This window comes from Coregonus clupeaformis, chromosome 11 (genome assembly GCF_020615455.1).
Source record: "Coregonus clupeaformis isolate EN_2021a chromosome 11, ASM2061545v1, whole genome shotgun sequence".
Taxonomy (NCBI): Eukaryota; Metazoa; Chordata; class Actinopteri; order Salmoniformes; family Salmonidae; genus Coregonus; species Coregonus clupeaformis.
In genome coordinates, this window is record NC_059202.1 from 45,245,004 (window position 1) to 45,268,477 (window position 23,474).

Consider the following 23,474-nt stretch of genomic DNA (forward strand, 5'->3'; position numbering starts at 1 on the left):
TTTGTTCGCTAGGCTCTCGCATGAAATAGGATTCATTTTGGAGCTGAATAATTCATTTTCTTGGGTGGTTTGTCAGCGTTGCTGAGGGAGAGGAGCAGGAGTTGTCAGAGGGGAAAAGTGAAAGGTTACGCTAGCTAGCTACTTTCAGTAGATTGGCACTAGCTACCTCATTGCGAATGTAGGACAACGAGGAAGCAGGGGATAATGAAGGTCTTTTTTCACTGTCAATAAGAACAAATGGGGGACTTATTAGCCTTAATGGAGGATGTGAGGGAAATACAAGGTGTCACTTTATACCAGGTTCATAGGTCATTGAGCTGCTGTGTAAAGGGCCTTCCCTCCTTTTGTCATTTGAATTACACTGGGCTGAACTACACTCCAATGAATTTTGTATTTTCTAAATACTGAATACTTTTCCATAGAAAAATAGATAGCGGTTCACATTGTGGACCCCCTTTCACCCTGCATTGGAGAAGTTGTGATGAGGTGTGAATGAGTCAGGTGCAGGAGGTAAAACACTGAAATCCAGAGTTTATTCAGTTTACATGAATAAAGCGCAGCAAGCGTCAAAACGAAATTAGCACAAGGGAAAAATCCACCTTGGCTACATACAAGGAAAGAGTAGCTCAACCGAGCTACTCACTCTCACAATGAACAATCACTCACAAAGGACAAGGGGGCAGAGGGAACACTTATACACACACTAATGAGGGAATGAGTACCAGGTGTGTGTGATTGACAAGACAAATGGAGTGATGATAAATGGAGCGGTAGTGGCTAGTAAGCCGGTGACGACGAACGCCGAAACCTGCCCGAGCAAGGAGGAGGGGCAGCCTCGGCTGAATTCGTGACAGTAGCCCCCCCACACCTTGACGCGCAGCTCCAGCAGCGCGCCGACACCGGCCTCGGGGACGGCCAGGAAGACGCGGAGCAGGACGAGTCGGATGGCGACAATGGAAATCCCTCAACAGAAAGGTGGTCCTCTGTAGCTCAATTGGTAGAGCATGGCGCTTGTAACGCCAGGGTAGTGGGTTCGATCCCTGGGACCACCCATACATAAAAACGTATGCACACCTGACTGTAAGTCGCTTTGGATAAAAGCGTCTGCTAAATGGCATATTATTATTATTATATTATACAGGGATCGAGGATATCCCTCACCGGGACCCAGCACCGTTCCTCTGGAACATACCCGGCGCCTCGAATCCAGTATGTAACGGACAGAGTACGCCGGCGCCCCCTCGATGTCCAAAGGAGGTGGAGGGACCAGCCACCACCGGCCTGAGGAGAGACACATGAAACGAGGGGTTAATACGGTAATCAGGGGGGAGTAATAACCTATATGTGACCTCGTTGATTCTCCTCAGGACTTTGAACGGCCCTACAAACCGCGGGCTCAGCTTCCGGCAGGGCAGGCGGAGGGGCATATTCCGGGTCGAGAGCCAGACCTGTTCCCCCGGTACAAAGATGGGGGCCTCACTGCGGTGACGGTCAGCGTTGGCCTTCTGACGATGCACAGCACGTTGGAGGTGAACATGGGCAGCGTTCCACGTCTCCTCCGTGCGCCGAAACCAGTGATCCACCGCAGGAGCTTCAGTCTGGCTCTGGTGCCACGCCAGAACCGGTTGAAAACCTAAAACACACTGAAATGGCGTTAGGTTCATAGAGGAGTGGCGGAGAGAGTTCTGGGCATATTCTGCCCATGGCAGGAACACCGACCACTCCCCCAGACGGTCCTGGCAATAGGACCTCAGGAACCTACCCACATCCTGATTTACCCGTTCCACCTGCCCATTACTCTCAGGGTGGAACCCAGAGGTCAGGCTGACCGAGACTCCCAGACGTTCCATGAACGCCTTCCAGACTTTTGACGTGAACTGGGGACCTCGGTCAGACACTATATCCTCTGGTACCCCGTAGTGCCGGAAGACGTATGTAAACAGGGCCTCCGCAGTTTGCAGAGCCGTGGGGAGACCGGGCAGAGGAAGGAGGCGGAAGGCCTTCGAAAAGCGGTCCACAACGACCAGGATGGTGGTGTTACCCTGAGAGAGAGGCAGATCAGTTTAAAAAATCAACACTCAAATGAGACCATGGTTATTGTGGAACTGGTAAAGGTTTTAACTTGCCTAGGTGCCGCCCGAAATAGGCGGGCGAACTCCCTGTAGTCCTCCAATGCGGCTCCTCCTTCTCTCCAAACCGCGTTGGCCCACTCCAGGGCTTTCCCCGAGAGGCAGGAAATGAGGACGGACACCTGCTCGCGATCTGATGATGCCGGCCTGACAGAGAAGGAAGGAGAGTTGGAGATGGAATCCCTGAAATAGAGCCGGCGTCCAATCGAATGCCCGTGGTCGAGCTATCTGGATCCCTCCGGGTGCTGTGATGTAGGTGGCTGGATCCGGTTGGCCAGCTGGTCTCGACGGATCGGTTCCTCTTCTCTCCAGGCGTTGGACGACCTGAAGAACCCAATCCATCGCTTCCCCCAAGCTGGCCAACATAGTGGAATGTTCCTGGACCCTTGCCATTATTCCAGGCATGCGCTCCTCTCCTGCTGACTTCATAGAGGTGAGTGATTCTGTGATGAGGTGTGAATGACGGAGTCAGGCGCAGGAGGTAAAACACAGAAATCCAGAGTTTATTCAGTGTACATGAATAAAGCGCAGCAAGCGTCAAAACTAAACTAGCACAAGGGAAAAATCCACCTTGGCTACATACAAGGAAAGAGTAGCTCAACCGAGCTACTCACTCTCACAATGAAAAATCACTCACAAAGGACAAGGGGGCAGAGAGATCACTTATACACAGACTAATGAGGGAATGAGTACCAGGTGTGTGTGATTGACAAGACAAATGGAGTGATGATAAATGGAGCGGTAGTGGCTAGTAAGCCGGTGACGACGAACGCCGAAAGCAAGGAGGAGGGGCAGCCTCGGCTGAATTCGTGACAGAAGTCTGCAAAATGTTTCTGCTAAATGAGCTAAATATAAATGTATATGTAAAAGTTAACAATTGCAAAGCCTGCTGAGTATTATTATAATGAGCTCCGCCCCGAAACAATACCGTTACTGAGAATGTTGTTGCTGTTCTGGCCTGCTACTTGCAAATTCATTTTTGTATATTAATTAAATACATTACAAAATACAAGTTTATTTTGACACATTGATCTTTATGGTACTGTATTTTGTATCTGTATTTTCTAATTGTATTTTGTCATTTATGCCCATTTCTGGCGCTATGGAAACATGGGATGAGTGACAGGTTAAATAGCATAGCTAATTTCCCTACGCAATGGGGCCCAGTGTGCTGCCTCTACCTCCTCCTAATCATGTCACTGGAATGACATCTTAGAATCCTTAGATGATATTGGACCTTACAAATAGATAACTGGACAAATGCACACAAAAGTACACACACACACACACACACACACACACACACACACACACACACACACACACACACACACACACACACACACACACACACACACACACACACACACACACACACACACACACTTACACACTAGATCCTATAATTTAGTACTGTGTTTCATCCCACTGATCCCAGAATGAAGTAGAGTAGACAGAGGTTCTCTGTAGGGTGGTGTTACCCCTCGTGGAACAGACAGGCACCCTCCCAGCTTTGAGGGCTTATTCCTGCGAATCAGAGTTCTGGCTGGGTGCCCAAGTGACGGACCACCTCTCTACGTGCCTCAAAGCTCCTTCCATCTTCTCCTGCCATCTCCTACGCCGGCATTTGAAAACCTCCCCAATCCCACCTACACACACACACACACACACACACACACACACACACACACACACACACACACACACACACACACACACACACCACCTGGAGCCAGATGCCTGATCAGTGCTCCTCTCCTCCAGTGCCCCAACACTCTAGGAGACAGTGCCAGCATGTGAAATCTCAGGTGACAGTCACCTGGAAATTTCGGAGCCCCAGAACAGCTGTAGGGCCTTGATTACCTCCCCCTGTCTGCACCGCGCAGCACGGCTTTGCACCACCGCCACATCAATCGCCTGTCAATCCCACTCAGCCTTAACCATGACCCACTCAACCACACACACATACACCCAGGCAGGGGAACACAAGGGTGGGGAGGGAAGGGGGGGGTAGTGCAGGGGGAAGGGGGTCGACTGCCAATGGTTCAAATTAATTGCTACATAAGGAAAAATTGAGAGATAATTATTTGCGCTTTGCTGTCATTGCTGCGGAGAGGATGACCTCATTAACTTGCAGCTTGTACACAATTCAATTACCAAGATATGGAAATACATTTTTGATTACTTTGGAGGCCGGAGCACGATTCATCTCTATTTCAGATGTGGAGTGGGGGGAGGAGTGCATGTTGGAGTGAGGACGTCTTTGCGTTGGTATTTAATAAAAGATACCAGCTTTGGTCTTCATCCTTTGAGAGGGACTCAGCAAGAGAGTATGTCTATTGTAAGCATTAGGAGAAAGTCAAAGATTCCTTTGCACCCTTTGTGGGAGAAGTCTGGCAATACTGTATGTCCCTCTCTGATGAGAGGCCAACAGCAGGCTACTAAACACACTCCTCCACTCCTATGTACAGTATCTGGTGTCCCTCACTGCTGTCAGATTAAAACAGCTATATCCACATCTCTCTCTAAGATCCAGCCTCCCTATAGGCCCTCACTTCAACAGACAAGCATTCAATGTCTCTGACAGCGTGTACTGTTTCTTTCACTTGTAGGCTACAGAGAGGCTGTTTCTCTTACTTACATTATGATCTCTCTCTATCACTCTCTTTTGCCCCGTCTGTCTCTTTCTCTTCTCCAACCTCCCAAGAGCAATCGTTTTACTGATGAGGGAGCCGAGACTTCTTCAAACAGCTTTGTCTCTTTTATGGTTGCAGAGTGGCTCCAGAGACCTCCAGTTTTCTGAAGAGATGTTGCTGCCGTTGATTCCGACACAGCGCACAGCACAGACAGACACAGTACTGCTGCATTGATGAGAACAGAGGAACACAGGCCTTTAATCAGATGTGCCTGGAGGATCTCCAGCTGTTCCTATCTGATCATATTAAAGTTTAAACTAATGAACAAAACAACTATGTTTATGAATGCAATGCACCCCGTTGCATCACATCAATCGAAACATACAGGTTGTCATCACTTAATAGATTTGTTTTTAGTAGTTGTGATTCTATATAGTGGTGACTTCAGCTTTACTGACTTTACTGAAGATGTGATACCATAGTATTCCTATGGTAGAGACTGACTGCTTTCCTTCAGCGCCACACACATAGAGGCTTATGGTTTGCATGCTGTATGTGTCCCATTTGTGTAATGACATCAGTCGTGGTTAATCCTCAGCTCAAGTAGATCAAGTCTGTCCCACAGGATAATGTGTCAATATTGAATGAGTTTTCCCTCTAAATATACCTGTTGAGGTGCCACTTCAAACAGGTTACATAATCGGGAGATTTAGTGTGTGTGAGTGTGCTTGTGTGCATGCCAGAGTGTACGTGTACTGAGGTGGCTTTTGGCACAAGCCCTCATGTCGCATAACTTAATGAGGCGTAAAAGGGTGAGCACCTATGTGTTCCTTTAGGCAATACGGTGCCTGGTACATTCAGTGCATCTTTCGTTCCATATTTTGTATCGTTAATTGTGTATGCCTGTTCCTCAGCGTGACTGAGTGTGGGTGCCTCTGGGTAAGATATAGATGCAGTCAAGCAGGATTCACCCACAGATGAGTCTCCATTGTCATATACTGTAAAGAATATACTATACTGTAACCACTATAAGGTATTAGCGTAAAAGGAGACACTATTAGCAGGAATAGATTGTACTTTGGTATGTCCCCCAAAGTCAAACGTGTTGTTGTGAGGGGAGGCTGTGCAGCCAGCCTGCGGAAGGGAATGAACTTCAGTTCCCCGCCCCCCTGTCGTTCCCCAATGTTGGGGGTGAGTGTGTGAGGGGCCAGGGGCAGAGAGGGGCTCAGATGGGCCTACTCAGGCTAACCTCCACCTCACTGTAGCAAATAGGGTACAGAGGAACACCTTGAGTTAGAACACACAGCCTGAGAGAATGAGAGCGAGAGAGAGCTCTGTCAGTCACACATACATATAACCCTTTACTAACCGACACTATATCATCAAGCACTCTGGGCATCTGACACTCATCCTGGCCTGTTTGTAGAGGCAACAGACACCTTGCCTTCAGGGTTTTACAGAGAACAGAGAGAGGGATGAGAGAGGGAGTCTGTAATAGGATTACATCTGTTAACATCATGTGAGATAAGATCACAGTTTGGGGGGCAGTGCTCCTGGGGGATGATGGGTGATTTGGAGGCCCCCTCTCCCCCACCTCCCCCTACACTCCCCTCGATCCCGATAGGAACCAGACACGCAGGCAAGGAGATAGAGGGATGTGGGAGAGAAATAGAGTGGGAGGGAGGGAGGGAGGGAGGGAAGCAGCCTCTAGGCGTTAACCTCATTTGTGACAAAAGCCGTGTCTTGGAACAGAGCAGAGAGAGAAGCAGAGCAGAGAAACTCTCCAGAGACCACTCAGATCCCTGGCCTAATTTCCATGCAGACCTAATGAAAATGTTTGGCTTGCTCTCTTAATTAAAGATCATTCCCATTTACATTCTCCAAAGCTTGTGATCTGTACACACATGAGCTCGTTTTAATTTCAAATTAGGGCCTGATTGGCAAAGTCCCTATGCATCTTGTGTCATAGATCTATGCTGTGTATAGTAAAAGGGAGATACATTAAAATATGTTGATGTTTTTGGACATGAACAAAAAAAGAAAATAGATTGATTCTGTTACTGAAAAGGATAGATTAGAGATAGTAAACAGAGGCAGCGAAACATTAAGAAGCAAACAGAATACAAAAACAGAGACATATTTTTGAACATTCAGCAAGTCAAACATCAGCCTACAATAATAAGCATGTCTACTCATGTCTATGTGACAGTGCATTGCAAATGTAGTTATTGTTTGGCGATACCTGGAAAATGCTTGCTAAAATAATGACTTTTAGGATCCTTTCAAATACATATTTCTGTATGGGACATGCCTTTTTAGGATATTGTGTGTGGTTACTTTTGGTGTGTTTGCACGGACCATTCTAAAATAACAAAGCTACTGGGGAAAATGAAGTCAAATTAATGGACCTCCCTCTGTTCTGTCTGTTCAAACTCCATTAAATGACGTTGTTAAACAAAAACAATAGTTTTGCTAATCACGCTCTGTGCATGTGCATAGTGATTTCCCTGGAGGCTGGGAATATGCATTTTACCAACACAGTAATTCCCTGTGTTAATCAGAAACTGAAAAGGCCTGGCCAATGGATGGAGGATGTAAAACCGTTTGATTTAGAATCAGCTTCGTGCGACCCTCTCGAAATTGGCTTCCTTCCCCTAAAGATGGTTCAAGTTAATTAAGCACTCAACGGGTTTATGATGTTTAAATTAAAATATATCACCCTCTTTGTGTAGCTATCAGGGGAGAGAGCTGCAAGGCTGTCTAATGGGTGTATGAAAATTCATGATGTAAGACTGAGGGGGCGTTTGTGCTGCTAACCCTGTCACTCAGGGTAGGGGTAGTGATAGTGTAGGTTAATAGAACCTCTGCTGCCCAGTAGGGGGAGTAGAGCTCTGTTCAGGCTGTGGAGAGATCAGCTCAGCTCAGGGGAGTTTGTTGTTGTGACCTTTCCAGATGCTTCATGAAAGATTGATGCCAGAATGTACCCATGTGTCTCTCTCTCACACACACACACACACACACACACACACACACACACACACACACACACACACACACACACACACACACACACACACACACACACACACACACACACACACACACACACACACACACACACACACACACACAGCCATGTTTCTCTTTCAAGTGAAACACCTTCTTCTCCCAAATGACAGATGAAAGTGATCTAAGATACCAATTGAATGTCACATAAATCAAGGATTTTAGACACCTACGTTTACGATTTGGCCATCTCTCATACAGTATTGTGTAATGAGGACTTTGAGTTGCAAACATGTCATGGGGATGCATACATTTGCAGATAAAGCCAAAATACAGTTGATTGTTTTAAGGTAACTCAAGGTAAAAACATTCTGTGATCTGAGTACAAACAGAGTTGACTTTGAAATCCTCTTTCGTCGTCCCTGGCATATTTAATGAGAGACAACTTGAATCAAAAGGAAGTCCAATAGCATTGGGAGAAATGACTAGAGTAGAGTAAGCCAGTGTTTACCACAGATCCTGTCCTCATGGTCATTAAATGTGTAGCATGACTGTCCCGCGTGGGGAATTACAACTCAATGAGCTGGAAATTGCTTTGGTTAAGATTTATTTTTGCTCATTGCCCAACAGAAACAAATCAACCATCTTAAAATTGTGCAACCTCTACACATTATATGGATATGGTCTACACTACAGATCTGTAAGTGGTTGCTTTCTTAGCTTTTGCTGTGGATCTTTGAGGGCTTCTATGAAGAGGAAAAGAGGAGGGACGGTCATATGCTAATTCTGTATAAAAAAGGCATTACTATAATTGTGGGCTGTGAATGTGTTCATATTTTACATGGCAAGTCTTGGAGAAATAAAATCACGCCACTTCATTGCTGGCCATCCTTAATAGGGGATTGAGGAAATGCAAATCAACAAAATTAAGGTTAATGTATTATCAAGTCCCCCTACATTAAATGTATGTCTTAATAACCTCAACATTTCTATTAACATTATTAATGTCTTTACATATAATCTGTAATAGTGTGATATCTCAGTCATAATTTATTTTACACTGTTTTTTGCAAATGGTTTTAGTGGCAAATTAGGTGTCCGTGTGTAAGCCGGTGTATAAGTGTAAAGTGAACGGAGGAGAAGAGGGTAGCTGCATCCCAATATGGCGTCTGGAGCATGGGCATGTGGGTGTGTCAAAAGGAAAGTAGTGGGCGTGTGAAAAGGAGTGGGTGTGTTGAAAGCAAAGTAGTGGGCGTGTGGGAAGGAGTGGGTGTGTCCAAAGTGCTCTGCTGGTTTTGATTGAACTGTGTTTTTTTCTTCTGTTTCCTACCACGCAATTACCATACATTTGAGCTACCATATTGCGCAGTGGAGGCTGGTGGGAGGAGCAATAGGAGGACGAGCTCATTTGAATGGCTGGAATGGAATAAATGGAACAGAGTCAAACGTGGTTTCCATATGTTTGATAACATTCCAATTGATTCCATTCCAGCCATTACAATGACCCCGTCCTCCTATAGCTTCTCCCACCAGCCACCACTGGTACTGCAAGAGTTTGGACTTCTGTTTTGAAGCCAGAAGATGAGTCTGAGTCATATTTCACTATTAGTTTTACACAAATAATTCTAAATTTTCAGTTACAAAACTGACAATTGTTTATTTTTGATTAAAAGTAGGCCTACTCATGATGGGTGTACTGTTGCATCATGCGTTGTATGCATGTGCTTACTGTGACTCTCACCCTGAAATTGGCTACTAGGTAGCTACTTCCCATGCCGTTGCCGGACAGTAGTGCCGGACAGCAGTGAAACATTTAGAAAACGTATCCTTTTTAGAAAAACTATACTAAATACTGTATATTCACAGGTCACCAAATAATTGATTAAAACACACTGTTTTGCAATGAAGGTCTACATAGCCTCAACAGCACCCTTTAGGGTAGCACCATGGTGTAGCCAGAGGATAGCTAGTTTCCGTCCTCCTCTTGGTACACTGACTTCAATACAAAACCTAGGAGGCTCGTGGTTCTCACCCCCTTCCATAGACTTACACAGTAATTATGACAACTTCCAGAGGACGTACCTCCAACCTATCAGAGGTCTTGCAGCGTGAACTGATGATTGTCCACCCAATCAAAGGATCAGAGAATGAATCTAGTACTGAAAGCATAAACTACAGCTAGCTAGCACTGCAGCGCATAAAATGTGGTGAGTAGTTGACTCAAAGAGAGAGAAAGACAATAGTTCAACAGATTTGAACAAATACATTTCTTTAAAAATGAAGGAGAAGCAAGAGAGAGAGTGAGAGTGAGAGAGAGAGAGAGAGAGAGAGAGAGAGAGAGAGAGAGAGAGAGAGAGAGAGAGAGAGAGAGAGAGAGAGAGAGAGAGAGAGACCAAAAACATAGAGACCCAGAAAACCTGAGCCTACGCCTTCACTATGGTGAATCACTAAAACAATACAGAAATACACTATGGAAAAAGAGGGAACAGCATGTCAGAAATCAGCTCAATGTAATTGAAGAATCCATAGACTCTAACCACTTCTGGGAAAATTGGAAAACAATAAACAAACAAGAACACGAAGAGCTATCTATCCAAAACGGAGATGTTTGGGTAAACCACTTCTCCAATCTTTTTGACCCTATAACAGAGAACAAACAGCAAAAAAATTATACATGATCAAATGCAAATCTTAGAATAAACTATTAAAGACAACCAGAACCTACTGGATTCTCCAATTACATTGAATGAACTACAGGACAAAATACAAACCCTCCAACCCAAAAAGGCCTGTGGTGTTGATGGTATCCTCAATGAAATGATAAACTATACAGATCACAAATTCCAATTAGCTATACTTAAACTCTTATATATATATTTTTAAAGGATATGTATGTGTATGTGTATGTGTGTGTATGTGTGTATATGTATATGTATATGTGTACGTGTATATATATATATATATATATATATATATATATATATATATATGTATGTGTGCATGTGTATGTGTATATATATACATATATATATATATACAGTGGGGAAAAAAAGTATTTAGTCAGCCACCAATTGTGCAAGTTCTCCCACTTGAAAAGATGAGAGAGGCCTGTAATTCTCATCATAGGTACACGTCAATTATGACAGACAAAATTAGAAAAAAAAATCCAGAAAATCACATTGTAGGATTTTTAATGAATTTATTTTCAAATTATGGTGGAAAATAAGTATTTAACTAAATTCCTCCTGAGATGTGTGCAAACCTAGTGGCCAACTACAAGAAACCTCTGACCTCTGTGATTGCCAACAAGGGTTTTGCCACCAAGTACTAAGTCATGTTTTGCAGAGGGGTCAAATACTTATTTCCCTCATTAAAATGCAAATCAATTTATAACATTATAACATGCGTTTTTCTGGATGTTTTTGTTGTTATTCTGTCTCTCACTGTTCAAATAAACCTACCATTAAAATTATAGACTGATCATGTCTTTGTCAGTGGGCAAACATACAAAATCAGCAGGGGATCAAATACTTTTTTCCCTCACTGTATTCATCATGCACTCCTTAATTGACAAACAAACAAGCCAAAACAAAGGCAAAGTCTTCTCATGCTTTGTTGATTTCAAAAAAGCTTTTGACTCAATTTGGCATGAGGGTCTGCTGTACAAATTGATGGAAAGTGGGGTTGGGGGAAAAACATACAACATTTTAAAATCCATGTACACAAACAACAAGTGTGCGGTTAAAATTGGCAAAAAAACACACACATTTCTTTCCACAGGGCTGTGGGGTGAGACATTTACATTACATTTTAGTCATTTAGCAGACGCTCTCATCCAGAGCGACTTACAGTTAGTGAGTGCATACATTATTTTGTTATTGTTTTCATGTTTCATACTGGCCCCCCGTTGGAAACAAACCCACAACCCTGGCATTGCAAACGCCATGCTCTACCAACTGAGCTACATCCCTGCCGGCCATTCCCTCCCCTACCCTGGACGACGCTGGGCCAATTGTGCGCCGCCCCATGGGTCTCCCGGCCACGGCCGGCTACGACAGAGCCTGGATTCGAACCAGGATCTCTAGTGGCACAGCTAGCACTGCGATGCAGAGCCTTAGACCACTGCGCCACTCAGGAGAACGGACACGGATGCATTTTAAGCCCCACCCTCTTCAACATATATATCAACGAATTGGCGAGGGCACTAGAACGGTCTGCAGCACCCGGCCTCACCCTACTAGAATCTGAATTCAAATGTATACTGTTTGCTGATGATCTGGTGCTTCTGTCACCAACCAAGGAGGGCCTACAGCAGCGCCTAGATCTTCTGCACAGATTCTGTCAGACCTGGGCCCTGACAGTAAATCTCAGTTAGACAAAAAAAATTGTGTTCCAAAAAAGGTCCAGTTGCCAGGACCCCAAATACAAATTCCATCTAGACACCGTTGCCCTAGAGCACACAAAAAACGATACATACCTCGGCCTAAACATCAGCGCCACAGGTAATTCCACAAAGCTGTGAACGATCTGAGAGACAAGGCAAGAAGGGCCTTCTATACCATCAAAAGGAACATCAAATTTGACATACCAATTAGGATCTGGCTAAAAATACTTGAATCAGTTATAGAACCCATTGCCCTTTATGGTTGTGAGGTCTGGGGACCGCTCACCAACCAATAATTCAGAAAATGGGACAAACACCAAATTGAGACTCTGCATGCAGAATTCTGCAAAAATATCCTCTGTGTACAACGGAAAACACAAAATAATGCATGCAGAGCAGAATTAGGCCAAAACCCGCTAATTATAAAAATCCAGAAAAGAGCCGTTAAATTCTATAACCACTTAAAAGGAAGTGATTCCCAAACCTTCCATAACAAAGCCATCACCTACAGAGAGGGGGAAAAGTATTTGATCCCCAGCTGATTTTGGATGTTTCCCCACTGACAAAGACATGATCAGTCTATAATTTAAATGGTAGGTTTATTTGAACAGTGAGAGACAGAATAACAACAAAAAAATACAGAAAAACGTATAAATTGATTTGCATTTTAATGAGGGAAATAAGTATTTGACCCCTCTGCAAAACATGACTTAGTACTTGGTGGCAAAACCCTTGTTGGCAATCACATAGGTCAGACGTTTCTTGTAGTTGGCCACCAGGTTTGCACACATCTCAGGAGGGATTTTGTCCCACTCCTCTTTGCAAATCTTCTCCAAGTCATTAAGGTTTCGAGCCTGACGTTTGGCAACTCGAATCTTCAGCTCCCTCCACAGATTTTCTATGGGATTAAGGTTGGAGACTGGCTAGGCCACTCCAGGACCTTAATGTGCCTCTTCTTGAGCCACTCCTTTGTTGCCTTGGCCGTGTGTTTTGGGTCATTGTCATGCTGGAATACCCATCCACGACCCATTTTCAAGGCCCTGGCTGAGGGAAGGAGGTTCTCACCCAAGATTTGACGGTACATGGCCCCGTCCATCGTCCCTTTGATGCGGTGAAGTTGTCCTGTCCCCTTAGCAGAAAAACAATCCCCAAAGCATAATGTTTCCACCTCCATGTTTGACGGTGGGGATGGTGTTCTTGGGGTCATAGGCAGCATTCCTCCTCCTCCAAACACGGGGAGTTGAGTTGATGCCAAAGAGCTCCATTTTGGTCTCATCTGACCACAACACTTTCATCCAGTTCTCCTCTGAATCATTCAGATGTTCATTGGCAAACTTCAGACGGCCCTGTATATGTGCGTATATGTTCTTGAGCAGGGGGACCTTGCGGGCGCTGTAGGATTTCAGTCCTTCACGGCGTAGTGTGTTACCAATTGTTTTCTTGGTGACTATGGTCCCAGCTGCCTTGGAATCATCATCCTCCCGTGTAGTTCTGCGCTGATTCCTCACCGTTCTCATGATCATTGCAACTCCACGAGTTGAGATCTTGCATGGAGCCCCAGGCCGAGGGAGATTGACAGTTATTTTGTGTTTCTTCCATTTGCGAATAATCGCACCAACTGTTGTCACCTTCTCACCAAGCTGCTTGGCGATGGTCTTGTATCCCATTCCAGCCTTGTGTAGGTCTACAATTGTCCCTGACATCCTTGGAGAGCTCTTTGGTCTTGGCCATGGTGGAGAGTTTGGAATCTGATTGATTGATTGCTTCTGTGGAAAGGTGTCTTTTATACAGGTAACAAACTGAGATTAGGAGCACTCCCTTTAAGAATGTGCTCCTAATCTCAGCACCTTACCTGTATAAAAGACACCTGGGAGCCAGAAATCTTTCTGATTGAGAGGGGGTCAAATACTTATTTCCCTCATTAAAATGCAAATCAATTTATAACATTTTTGAAATGCGTTTTTCTGGATTTTTTTGTTGTTATTCTGTCTCTCACTGTTCAAATAAACCTACCATTACAATTATAGACTGATCATTTCTTTGTCAGTGGGCAAACATACAAAATCAGCAGGGGATCAAATACTTTTTTCCCTCACTGTACAGAGATATGAACTTGGAGAAGCGTCCCCTAAGTAAGCTGATCCTGGGGCTCTGTTCACAAACACAAACAGACCCCACAGAGCCCCAGGACAACAACAACAACAACACAATTAGACCCAACCAAATCATGAGAAAACAAAAATAGAATTACTTGACACATTGGAAAGAACAAACAAAAAAAGAGCAAACTAGAACGCTATTTGGCCCTAAACAGAGAGTACACAGTGGCAGAATACCTGACCATTGTGACTGACCCAAACTTAAGGAAAGCTTTGACTATGTACAGACTCAGTGAGCATAGCCTTGCAATTGAGAAAGTATGCAGACCTGGCTCTCAAGAGAAGACAGGCTATGTGCACACTGCCCACAAAATGAGGTGGAAACTGAACTGCACTTCCTAACCTCCTGCCAAATGTATGACCTTATTAGAGACACATGTCCCTCAGATTACACAGACCCACAATTTTGATGAACTCCCATATCTATTGGGTGAAATACCACAGTGTGCAATCACAGCAGCAGGATTTGTGACCTGTTGCCACAAGAAAAGGGCAACCAGTGAAGAACACACACCATTTTAAATACAACCTATATTTATGTTTATTTATTTTCCCATTTGTACTTTATCTATTTGCACATTGTTACAACACTGTATATATACATAATATGACATTTGAAATGTCTTTATTCTTTTGGAACTTCTGAGTGTAATGTTTACTGTTAATATTTATTGTTTATTTCACTTTTGTTTACTATCTACTTCACTTGCTTTGGCAATGTTAACACACGTTTCCCATGCCAATAAAGCCCTTAAATTGAAATTGAATTGAATTGAGAGAGCTAGCAATATACTTTTAAAAAAATCACTTTCACTTACTTAGCTAGCAAATGCAGCTAGCTAGTTTAGCCTACTGAAACACCTGGCTCAAATAGAGAGGGATGCTATGTTACCTAGCTGGCTATGGCTATCCAACACTGGAACTCTTCCAAGTCAAGGTAAGCTTTTGGTTTTATTAATTTATTGCCACCGGGACCCGCCGGTGTAACTGCTAAACTGCTTGCCAACTGTACACTGTACTGCATGATTGTAGCAGGTTTACTAACGCGTTAGTTCTAGTAGCTATGTTGACTTGACATTAGCTAATACGGTGACAACGATGTAGGCTGTATGTAGAGGTTAGCGGTTTGGCTGGGAAAGGTTTTTTTGCCTGGTCACAGACAGCTGTTGTGTTGTGCACTCAAGTCCACAAGCGAAGGGAAAAGGTGAGAGGAGGAGAGCGCGTAGATGCGAGAAGGAATTATCCAACGATCAAAGGGATCATGCTGTTTGTATGTGGCTGCTATGAAAGTGAATTGTGTTTGCGTGTGATCAAGGGTTTATTCATTCTGCCGATTCTGTTAAAAAATGTTTCTTAAATGGAAGCAAACAGAATGAAACGGGGATAAACCTACCTGAATTTGACCAATAGAAACTCTCATTGGAATAATGATTACAGTCTAGATCAGCTAGATGCAAGCAAGATTGTGCAAGGAGGTATTGAATGTGGCAATGTCTGTCACCTTGATTACTCAATTTTCTCTCAACCTGTGCACCAACATCGTAAACTTTCATTCATAGGCTAGGTTGTAGCAACCTCATGATAGGTATAGGGGGAATTCGAGTATCATGTAGTAGCCTAAACCTATCGATGTTACATTGAGCTGTGTGAATGGAATATGAATGACAGTCATCCAACATGCTGTAATAGAAAGAAGGCCATGCTCATTTAAAAAATACTTATCCTCCCTCATCTTAAACAGCGCCAACCGCCACTGGTATGTACAGTGAGGGAGCCGTTAAATTCTATAACCACTTAAAAGGAAGCGATTCCCAAACCTTCCATAACAAAGCCATCACCTACAGTGAGGGAAAAAAGTATTTGATCCTCTGCTGATTTTGTACGTTTGCCCACTGACAAAGACATGATCAGTCTATAATTTTAATGGTAGGTTTATTTGAACAGTGAGAGACAGAATAACAACAAAAAAATCCAGAAAAACACATGTCAAAAATGTTATACATTGATTTGCATTTTAATGAGGGAAATAAGTATTTGACTCCCTCTCAATCAGAAAGATTTCTGGCTCCCAGATGTCTTTTATACATACCACGCTGCTTGGTCCTTTTATGGTGGGATCTTCTGTCACGGTCATTGAGAGACGGGTCAGACCAAGGTGCAGCGTGGTATGCGTACATGTTTATTAAGACGAATAAACACTTGACAAAACAACGAAAACGTGAAGTCCTATGGGCTATACACACAACAAGCCTAACAGGAACACAAACAAGATCCCACAACTAAGGTAGGCAGCCAGGCTGCCTAAGTATGATCCCCAATCAGAGACAACGATAGACAGCTGCCTCTGATTGGGAACCACACCCGGCCAACATAGAAATACAAAACTAGATATACACATAGAAATTCACACCCTGACCAAACCAACTAAAGACAACCAAGCTCTCAAGGCCAGGGCGTGACAAGTGTATGATATATCATTTTCTAGCTCTGTACTTTTATCCAATGTAAAACACACAATTTCTAATTTTACTTCATAAGACCAAATCAAGCTGGTTGGTCACATCTGAGCAATTACATTTACTTTTGATACTTAAGTATATTTAAAACCAAATACTTTCAAACTTTTACTGAAGTAGTATTTTACTGGGTGACTTTCACTTTTACTTGAGTCATTTTCTATTAAGGTACTGTATCTGTACTTTTACTCAAGTATGACAATTGGGTACTTTTTCCACCACTGCCAATTAGCTGATCCCCTTTCCATACACCCACTCCTTTCAACACACCCAATTGCCCATACTCAGGTCGGCATATTGGGCTGCAGCTACCCATACTTGGAATGGAGGCCTGTGGGTTAACCCTGGTGAAGGACCCCTCCTCCTCCTTCCCCTTTACGCCTTAAGTTGGTAACGTGGTGAAGGCAAGCTCAGCATTTTAGACTTTAATAAATGCTCTGTTTAGTTTCATAATGTCTTAAACCATCATGATACACATTTCTGTATGTTTTTACACCTTTCGTTGATTGACAGTGTCTGCTGCCCGACACCGGCTTATACAGATGGCAGCATTTTCTTCTTATTACATTTCTAAGATCCTCAGCAAATGTGGGTTTAATGTGACCACATTGTGAACCTTGCTGTAATTACAAAACCTTGGTTATCAATGTGTGTAAACAGTTTAATTTCAGTCCCCCAAAACTGCTTTGTAAGCCTTTCCCCCCTTTTCTCATTTAGTCAATTGACCTTGACTGTGCCAGTACAGTCCTGGCAACATTATCCCCCTCTCCCTCCCTCTCTCCGCCTCTCCCCCCTCTCTCCCACGCTCCAAGGTTTAAAGTACCATCAACAAAATTATCCCAGTATCCTGATTACAAGAGAAACTGCCCTATGTGGATGAGGCTGCAGCATTCAAATATTAATATTCAAATTAAAATATAATTTATGACATTATCTTGCTTTTCAGACCGACTCTGTAATTTTTATGTGAGCGGTGTGATTTACATAGACATTGGAGGAAGACCTGTCCACGGTCATTAAATTGGCCCTGGCTGAATAATCAGATAGTCATCTTCAACTGAGGAGCGTGAGGAAAAGATAACCGTATGCTCAACTGCTCAGGACCCATACTATAGCCACACTAAATTGTCCAGACACATACTTTTTAAGAGAAAATATTGCATTTCACGGTGCAACTCTGTTTAAGAGGCCTATGAATACTGACCTTTTATTGGCAGCCAATGGCTGTGCATGTGCTTCTCTCTCTCTCTCTCTCTCTCTCTCTCTCTCTCTCTCTCTCTCTCTCTCTCTCTCTCTCTCTCTCTCTCTCTCTCTCTCTCTCTCTCTCTCTCTCTCTCTCTCTCTCTCTCTCTCTCTCTCTCTCCCAAATAGAGGAGCCCCGGCTTCTGTTGGCAGAAGGTCTCGCCCTCTTTATTTTTATTTCTAATATTTAATCTTTATTTAACTAGGTAAGTCACAGCCTGAGAGGGCTGCTCCTCTCTCAGTGGGACATAGCACTTAGAGCCTGAAACCTCTTCTGCTCCGACCCCACTGCTAAAGTGCAAAAAATCTCATTTGCATTTGTGTTATAGATTTAACCCAAATTAAACTTGCTTTGAATAGCTGCCACATTTAAAATATATATATATATATATATATAAGTGATAAAATATACTGTGTCTGAACATGTATTCAGAAGCATTTCCTGTGAAAGCCCATGTTCATATCTTTGACAACATAACACGATCCAATGACTTAAAAAAAGCTGGTGCAATTTTACAGCTTGTCTCAGAGGTCAGGGTTCACCTATTCACCGACACGGGAATCTAATTCAATCAAACGCATTGCCCTTCTTTTCTCCCCTTCCGAAGGATGACGTGCATCTTGGATCAGGAGAAAATAGCAACGCTTGACCTGGTGAGGGCCGCTCCTTTCAGAGCGTGTCAACACCAGCAGCAGTTTCTCAGCAGCAGGAGGCTGATCCACTGTGTCCAGGCTTCAAGCAAGGAGAAGGAGACAACGCTTGTTCAGCCTATAACAAATGCTGACAACTACCCGGTAATTAGATGGCGGTAATTTCCCTGAATGGACTTTAATTACAGGGGAAATGGTAGTCCTCTATTGTGTTGGCGGAGCATGGGGTGCATCCCAATGGGCCAGCCTAAAGAGAAATGTGACGTGGGATGAGGAGATGTGAGAAGTTGTCATCATTTCTCCTCCTCCTGTAGTTAGCAGCCCAGGGTTATTATCAGGGGATTCTTAATCACTGACCTGCAGTAAGCTATTAATTGTAATCCTGCAAATTAAAGATAATTATAATTAACTGGCACTGGGGATATAACTCATGTGTTTTTGCAGGTTTGGGAGACATGGAAGATGAGAGGGATGTGTCCTGTGCATAGTCAGACGCTGGGTTTCAAGACGCTCTCGGATGGTAACAACAGAGGGCTGGGTAAATGCTTGGGCCTACACTGAACCAATTTCAGATCCAATAGGATTGTCATTATTACAATCACTTCCCTCTCTTTTACTCACATTATTATTCCGTTCTTTAATCCATGCTTGAATTCCCTTGAAGATATTTCTACAAATAATTTGGTTTTAATCCTGAAATTTGGTTTTAATGTTCACTTCCAGTGGAGAGGGAATTGCAATGGATGGCTGCCGGCCTGTCATCAAGGTCATATCAAAGGTCACACCACTGTAAACTTCCATGACATCTCCTCTCACCGTTGGGCAGTGCCATTTTCTTGCTGGGCTACTGGTGGCATTCAATGGGTCCACTGGGATGGCCTAAGATGTCCTGGATGTGGCACGATAGCATCCGTGCTTCACACTTTGGATGGTACAACTTTGGACATTGCCAGCAAGACACTACAGCATGAAACTAGTGGAAACACTACATGGAACCTGCTCAATGAGTGGTAAACGGACCACATTTACATACACATTCATACACGTGATCTTTGAAAAATATTTCATTTTTATTTACATACTGTCCAATAAAACAGAGTTTTGCATGTGTAGAGTGTCATAATCAGCTAAATTAACAAACATTTAGATGGTTCATCTGAATCAGTATAAAGATCCTCTGGTAATTAAAACACTGTAATATCTCAACTGTTTTAATTTTATTCATACCTATCTCATTTCTCCCTCCTATCTAATTCAGCTCACTGGCACTGGCTGTCAAACAGACAAATGATATGACATAAAACGTTGCTAATCACCTCAGTGGAGGAGAGCAGTTCAAAAATAGGGTGAGCAATGAGCAGAGATGAAGGAAATATTACTATCAGAACCCATAATTAAGAGGTTGACATGAGACAATAGCGCCACTGACATGATGTTAACAGCCCGGATAAATGTGTTCCTTCTCAACATGAATATTTCAGACAGAACAGGAGTGTGTGTGTGAGGGGGGTGGTGGTAGAGAAGGTGGGCGGTGAGAGTGGCGGAGACTGAAATGCAAAAGTTTGATTTAATTAAAGAAAAACGTATGTATGAACCATGCATGGTTAATTTTGGAGCAGGATCTGGCTGTGCCCTTCACTAGCTCTGCCCTGAAGCCAAACAAACCCTATCCATTCTGATTTATGTTGAGACACCATACAGATATGCAGCGTTACACTCTGGAGGGGTGCGGGGACATTTTACTACTCTTTCTTTTTATATTTCACCTTTATTTAACCAGGTAAGCCAGTTGAGAACAAGTTCTCATTTACAACTGCGACCTGGCCAAGATAAAGCAAAGCAGTGCGATAAAACAACAACAACACAGAGTTACATATGGAATAAACAAAACGTACAGTCAATAACACAATATAAAATCTATATACAGTGTGTGCAAATGTAGCAAGTTATGGAGGTAAGGCAATAAATAGGCCATAGTGCAAAATAATTACAATTTAGTATTAACACTGGAATGATAGATGTGCAAGAGATGATGTGCAAATAGAGATACTGGGGTGCAAATTAGCAAAATAAATAACAATATGGGGATGAGGTAGTTGGGTGGGCTAATTTCAGATGGGCTGTGTACAGGTGCAGTGATCTGTAAGGTGCTCTGACAACTGATGCTTAAAGTTAGTGAGGGAGATAAGAGTCTCCAGCTTCAGAGATTTTTGCAGTTCATTCCAGTCATTGGCAGCAAAGAACTGGAAGGAATGGCGGCCAAAGGAGGTGTTGGCTTTGGGGATGACCAGTAGTTAGATTGCCCTCTTAACCAAATGAAATCACACAAGGCCACTTATGGCGGTTCATAGGATGTTTATTGTGCTGTGTTGTCTTAAGAAAAATTCTAGAAATATGACTAAGAGTGATTAAAAACAGCTTTATCATTGACACCATGAACATGTACTTTGATGCACAAAAAAAGAGATACATTATAAAAAGGAGAGGTTGTCAGGTTTGTGTTTGCATGCTTATGGACATTATATGTGATTCAATATGTGTGATTCAATTCAACACCAAATGATGCATGACAGTGAGACCGTATTCTCCTCTGCTATATGTTGGGACAACTGATGTGTGCTACAGACAGCAATGGAAAAAGTACCCAATTGTCATACTTGAGTAAAAGTAAAGATACCTTCATAGAAAATGACTCAAGTAAAATACTACTTAAGTAAAAGTCTAAAAGTATTTGGTTTTAAATGTACTTAAGTATAAAAAGTACAATTATAAATCATTTCAAATTCCTTATATTAAGCAAACCAGACGGCACCATTTTATTTAATTTTTTACATTTACGGATAGCCAGGGTCGTTTACAAAAACGAAACATTTGTGTTTAGTGAGTCTGCCAGATCAGAGGCAGTAGGGATGACCAGGGATGTTCTCTTGATAAGTGTGTGAATTTCACAATTTTCCTGTCCTGCTAAGTATTCAAAATGTAACAAGTACTTTTGAGTGTTAGGGAAAATGTATGGAGTAAAAAGTACATTATTTTATTTAGGAATGTAGTAAAGTGTCGCGCCCTGGCTCTGGGACTCTGTTATGTTGAGCCAGGGTGTGTTGTTTCTATGTGTTTTGTGTGCTAGGGTGATTTTCTAGTTCATTTGTTTCTATGTTGGCCGGTGTGGTTCTCAATCAGAGGCAACGTGTATCAGCTGTTGATTGTTGTCTCTGATTGGGAACCATACTTAGGCAGCCTGTTTTCCACAGTGTGTTGTGGGATCTTGTTCCGTATGGTTTGTATTGTAACCAAGGACTTCACGTTTCGTATCATTTGTTGTTTTGTTCGTGTGGTGTTCTCTAAAAAATAAAGTATGTTCACTTATCACGCTGCGCATTGGTCCACTTCCTCCGACGATCGTGACATAAAGTATAGATACACCAAAAAAACGACTTAAGTAGTCCTTAAAAGTATTTTTACTTAAGTACTTTACACCACTGGCTACAGGGAAAGTCAGATCAGCGTTTAGTGGAGCGGATCCCAGTCCCCCATCTGAACCCTTCCTGTACTGTACAGTATTGTATCTCCCTGGGTGTCTACGGTGGTGTCAGAGGCCACTGCTTGTCTGCATATTGATAATATTTATCTCATTAACCCACAGTGAAGTAAACACAACATGGACAGTTAGGTAAACACCATGTCAGTTGAGCAAAACACACGGCCGCTATATAGATCTAATTGTGATGCGTGAATTAATATTGCTTTGTGTGTCTCTCATTTCCACAATATGGATCAAAACCAGTAGGGACATGTTAAATATAATAAACAGACACAATCAGACCCAAGGTCTCACTGATACAGAACAGACTATCAAAACAAATACAGCTAGGAGTTCTGTCAGGCCCATTGACAGCGCTTTCTCGTAAGAGTTGTCAATTTAGATCATTGACAATGATCAACTCCTAGTTTCCTATGTAGTATCTGGCTCTACAGATAGGATAACAAACCTGGCCTAAATGTCTTGAAATAATTATTCCTCTAACCAGATTACTGTAATCTAATTTAGGGAGTTAGGGACGCTAATATTTTCAGAGTGACAAGTGGTAATTAAATGGACTGAATTTAATATAATTTAAGCCATAAAAGTGTTAATAAGACTTGCTAAGGAATTCAGTAGAGGTCAGAGGTAAGGGTGAGCTGGCATGTTTATAGCGAGGTATAAATTCACCTCCGTTCCAGGCAGATCACCTTTCCGAGGATAAACATAGAGTGTGAGGAGAGATGATAGGATAGCAAGACTTCCCTTGCCTACCAGCCACTATATCTCTGACCTTTTAGTAAGGCCATTTCTTCTACAGTGGTTCAACAGCAGACGAGGGCTCTCAGGAAGTAAAGGCCACTCTGGAGAGTAATGCAGGGCAGGCATTCCCCCTCAGACCAGGAGATGAGAAAGTAGGCAGGGCTGCCCTGTATCGACTGTCTGTTTTCTGCTCACACTACCTTCACATTCTCTCTCTTCATCTTCTTGCTTCGCCACACTGTTTGCCCTCTTCTTTCGATTGCTGCCACCTCCCTGCCTCAGTCACTTCTCTCTTTCCTCCTCTCCTCCTCTCTTTCTTTATTCTCGGTCTCTCACCTCATTCCCCTCTCCAACCCTCTTTGCCTCCCTCCATCACTGCCTCCCTCTCTCTGTACTGTTGCCATTAATGAACGGAGCGGTGCTCCAGCCCAGCCATTTGAGAAATGTTAATGAACTTCTCATCAAAACT